General features: G+C 46.0%; 1 pseudogene; it reads left to right on the forward strand.

Annotated features, from left to right (window-relative positions):
* Positions 1 to 2,549: 2,549 nt before the first annotated feature.
* LOC127665635 (TNF receptor-associated factor 4-like) lies at positions 2,550 to 4,526 on the forward strand (annotated as a pseudogene).
* Positions 4,527 to 5,136: the final 610 nt, after the last annotated feature.

A 5,136-nucleotide genomic window follows, 5' to 3' on the forward strand; every position in this document is an offset into this window, starting at 1 on the left:
TGGGCTACCTCACTTAGGATGATATTTTCCAGTTCCACCCATTTGCCTAAGAATTTCATGAATTTGTGGTTTTTAACTCCTGCCTTAGGAACAAAGAAATGAGAACTTGTGTATAATTTGCTCAACAGAAAATAAATCCAAGAAAACCACCATAACTTGTAACTTCCCTAGTTTTGTTCACCATTTCTGTGAAAAGGCAGCCCCTGAATCTCTGTTAAGTATCAGTATATTTTCTTCCATTTACTTTTATCTAGTTCTTTTAGTATACTTTCTAAACAAGTCAAAGAAAGTAAAGAAAAGGACCATTTCCAGTTTTTTTCTTCTCCTCTTCCTTCTCCATTTATAAAAGGTAAGTGTAGGTTTATCATTTAGGTAATATTTCTGGAAGTTTCTATCCAGAACTTTGATTCTCTATCTTCTTCAATTTCTCTAGTTACTGAAAGCTGAGTCTTACCTAGTGGTAATTGTGCTGTGGGTGTTTTAACCTGAGAGGCACTGATGACAGATATGACACATCTCTTCCCAGAGATAGGTACTGTTTAATTCTTTTGGCTGAATGTATTATATTAAATGTATGAAACTAGATACACAATTCTAATTTCCTACCACTGTTACTTTCTTTAATTCTATATATCATTTACAAGATGTATCTGTAGACTAGACTGAGGAGGGATGGGTCTTAGCTTACCTCCAATTGTACAGATCAAAGACAGTATCAGGATGATTTCAGGGAGGTCCTGGGGAGTGCTCAGAAACACACTTTTGAGAAGATCCAGCCATGCATTACTCAGTTTGATGCTGTGGGATGCAGTTAAATTTTCAGAACTTTCTTCCATTCCCTTGTTTAATTACAGTCAGTCTGCTTCAAACTCTATGTGTCTCTGAAAAACTCACAGGGGATCACAGGGAATAGGCCTTTTCTTCTTGGTGTCTTCTAATGCTTTTCTAAAAGAGAGGAAAATCGCATATTTCTCCTTTAAGTATCTTAAATCCTTAGTCATGGCCCATAAACACTAGGAACGCAACTCCTTTCTGTGACACTTCCTACTGGGATGAAATGTAAAATGCAGAATCCCAGGCAATATGGGCTAGCCAGAGAAGCTCTGTGTCCACTCTCAGTCCTGAAGGCTACCCAGTCGTTAACCATTTTGAACCTTTTCAACTACCCAAAAGAATCCTTTATAGAACCCTTCTCCCTCCATTGAGACCACAAGCTACTGCAGGTTATCTGACTGTCTGAGGAAGTAAAAGAACCTTTAGACTTTCGTGTTAATTTTAACCAGACTACGATTAACAGATCATGCTAATAGGACTTTCACGTGGAGCAACATTAGGCTGAGTCTGATAAGAATTTAAAACAATGAACAATAGCAACATATAGAGAACTTATCTCTTCCCAAGATAAGACAGTGTCATATCAGAGGTCTTTAATTGCTTTCTTGAAATCTTATCTTGTGGGTGGGCAAGTATCTTGTATTTGTCTCAATTAGTTTTATTAATTAACTAGGTAACTTTTGAGAGAGGGTCTCACCGTAAACATCTAGCTGGCCTTAAACTCATAGATATCTGACTGCGTCTGCCTCCCAAGATCCAGAATGAAAGCTATGACGTCACACCTGGACACTCCACGTGTAAACTTGATGCTCTGTGGGACTATTTGTGCCTGGAAGAACAACTTGCCCCAGCTAAGAGCACATCAGTCAGGCTACCAGAACACTGAGCCCTAACTGTAAGGATCAGGCCAGATTCTAGAGTTAGGGTGGAGTGGAGTGTGTATGTGTGTGTGTGTGTGTGTGTGTGTGTGTGTGTGTGTGTTTTCCTCAAAGTACATATTTTTCAGTGTATTCTTAATGTATCCAGAGCTTGAGGTAGGGCTACAGGTCTTGCTTCATATGCACAAAGCCTTGGGCTCAATCCTCAGCATAGCTTAAACAAACCAGGGTGACGTGTGCCTGTAATCCCAGCACTCGGGAGATGGAGGCGGGAGAATAAAAGGCTCATCATTGGCCACATAGCAAATTCAAAGACAGACTGGGTTACGTAAGAGCCTACCTCACAAATCAAACAGACAAGACAGAACAAGAGCTTGAGACTGATCTGGAAGCAGAGCAAAGGCTCTCAGCTATGTCTCTTGAGTAAGACTCTCCATCTCAGCAACCACACCAATCACTTGGAAAGCTGAAAAGAATAATAATAATAAAAAAAATCCCGATGCCTGGTTACTACCGTCCCAGGTGAATGTAACTGATTCGGAGTGCATTCTGGGGCTTGGGAACTATACAAGTTCCATTCTGACCCTCCCTGCCTACTTTCAGAGTTTAATACAGCAGAGGGGCCTCAGGTCCTGAGCTGCAGATTGGAACGCATAGTCCCATAAATACTTTTCTCACACCAATGGGAAGTCATTATCCAACTGGCGGCAAGTAGTTTCTCAAGGACGCATATAAAAAGTTTAATGGTTGAGGGGCGAGGCAGAAATTTACCATGATCTTAGGCAATTAATCTTAGGGAGAGTCTTTGGTTGTAATGAGAAAGGTACACGGATCTAGATGGAGGAGTCAACTCTAAAGCTAAATGCTGTGGTTTCCTTCGATCCTCCAACAGAGAAGGTTCACAGACCAAGTACTGGTTGGTAAGGCCAGCTTCCAGAAAGAGAAACAACAGGAGGTCTCACCATCGGGGCACAGGAGTGTCCTGGACAATGTGAGAAGTGAGGGCCAGGAACTTCCTCTCACTCCAGAACTGTCCAAAACCAACTGCAACCTTACCGACAGTTACTTGTTCCAAGCCCCGCCCCAGCTGTGTGCCTACTGGCTGGAGGTTCATAACTCCTGACTTGATTGGTTCATAGAAACAGCATCCATTTTCTGTGTATTAAAGACATTGAAAAATTTAAAGCTGTGCTTATTTAAAAAAATAATAAGGGATCGAGAAAAGAATCCTCCAGTAAATGTGTTGTGTACATTAAATGTAAGTACAGTAAATGTAATACAGTAAATGTATAGTGAGTTTCTGGCCATGAACACATGGACAGTGTTTTCTCTGAATTCAAATAAGAGGAAGTCTTCCAGATAGGGTGAGGTTATAGATAGTTCAAATGCAGAATTTCTGGTTGCTGGATTTGTCTTGAAAACGCGGCCGGAGCAAGGCGTGGGCTGTGGGGCCACCGCATGCCCGGCCCCGCTCGCCGGTGCCCGGCTTAGACTACACGTTTCTGGAGAAACGCCAAGAGGTGGCTGTTGTGTCCACTGCGTGGGAAGCCCATGGGCGAGCCTGTGCATTTGTCCACTTGCGGCCACCCCTTCTGCCTCACCTGCCTGCAGGAGTTCCTCAGTGAAGGAGTCTTCAAATGTCCTGAAGACTAGCTTCCTCTGGACTATGCCAAGATTTACCCAGATGCGGGGCTGGAGGCTTGGAGTGTGCCACTTCATCGTCTACAGGGCCACCTGAACACGTGCAACTTCGATGTAGTCCCCTGCCCAAATCGCTGCCCTCCCACCTGCAGCAGGATTGCCTTAGGCACAGCCCTCAAGTGTGAACTTTTGTGGCTATGACTTCAGTGGGGAGGCCTAAGAAAGTCACGAGGGTGTGTGTCCCCAAGAGAGTGTGTACTGTGAGACCAAGCATGCAGCCCGCACGATGAGGGGACTGTTGGCCCAGCGTGCCACGTCTGTGTGCCCCAAGCACACCCAGACTTGTGCCCACTGTATCAATAAGTTTGTTTACGACACCATCTAGAGCCACCAGTACCAATGCTCATTCCCACCTGGTCCCTGCACCAAGCAATGTGGAGTGGGCACTGCGACTCGGGAAGACCTGGCCACCCATCTGAAGGATAGCTGTGCAGTGCCTTCATGCTCTGCCCTTTCAGAGTTTGGCTGCAAGCACAGGTGCCCTAAGCTGGCAATGGGACGTCACGTGGAGGAGAGTGTAAAGCCACACCTGGCTGTGATGTGTGCCCTGGTGAGCCAGTAGCGGCAAGAACTGAGAGAGCTGCGGAGAGAGCTGGAAGAGCTACCCATGGGCAGTGATGGGGTGCTCATCTGGAAGATTGGCAGCTATGGGCGTCGTCCTAAAGATGCCAAGGCCAAGCCTAACCTGGAGTGCGTCAGCCCAGCCTTCTGTACACACAAGTACGGTTACAAGCTGCAGGTGTCTGCATCCCTTAACAGCAATGGCATCAGTGAGGGCACACGCCCCTCCGTCTCCATTCGTGTCTTGCCTGGCGCCTTTGACAATCTCCTTGAGTGGCCCTTTGCCTGCTGGGGTCACCTTCTCCCTGCTGGATCAGAGTGATCCAGGTTTGGCTAAGCCACAGCATGTCACTGAGACCTTCCACCCTGATCCAAACCCAAAGAACTTCCAGAAGCCTGCCACTGGGCGAGGCTCTCTGGATGAGAGTTCTCTGGGCTTTGGCTACCCCATATTCATTTCCCACCAGGACATCTGAAAGCCAAATTATGTGCTGGAATGATGCAGTTTTCATGTGTGCCTCTGTCAAACTGCCACAGAAGGTCCTCAGCTGAGAGTAGAGCCTTTGGGCTTCAAGTGGGAAGGGAGGTGGGACTGGATCTCAGGCACTGGCTGAAACTGGAGTGGGGGCCGGACCTCCTATTTCTTTCAGCTTCTTTGCCTAGGTTGTTTGCCAACTCTCCCTTCTACCACCTCCATCACCCCTACCCCTCAGGTACCTCCAGTTGGTGTTTCAGCCCTGGCCCCTGTGGGGAGCAGATCTTGGGGTTACTGAGGACTGGAAACATGATCCCAGGGCCTGTCTCCCCTCCTGGGCAGGGCAGACATGCCTTGGTGCCAGCTACATTCTACCTGGACTGAGGTGCCTGCTCAGGTGCTATGACCCAAAGCCATAAGGGGGTGGGAGGTATTGGCAAAGGGAGGGGTTGTTAGAAGAATCTGCCTTGAGATTAACTTCTCTTTCCATTCACCCAGTGGTTCCCTCTCTGGCTGTTTATTTCTCTAGTGTTAGGAGGGCACAGCAAGGCAACTCTTATTTTTTAATAAATCCTGAATAGTATTTATATAAAAAGATAGAATTAGATTATTAAATGAAATAAGAATGTTTATGCTTGTAGAAAGGTTATTGATTTTGACAGATGATCGTTGCGTGGGTCTTATAAA

This window comes from Apodemus sylvaticus, chromosome 15 (genome assembly GCF_947179515.1).
Source record: "Apodemus sylvaticus chromosome 15, mApoSyl1.1, whole genome shotgun sequence".
Lineage (NCBI taxonomy): Eukaryota > Metazoa > Chordata > Mammalia > Rodentia > Muridae > Apodemus > Apodemus sylvaticus.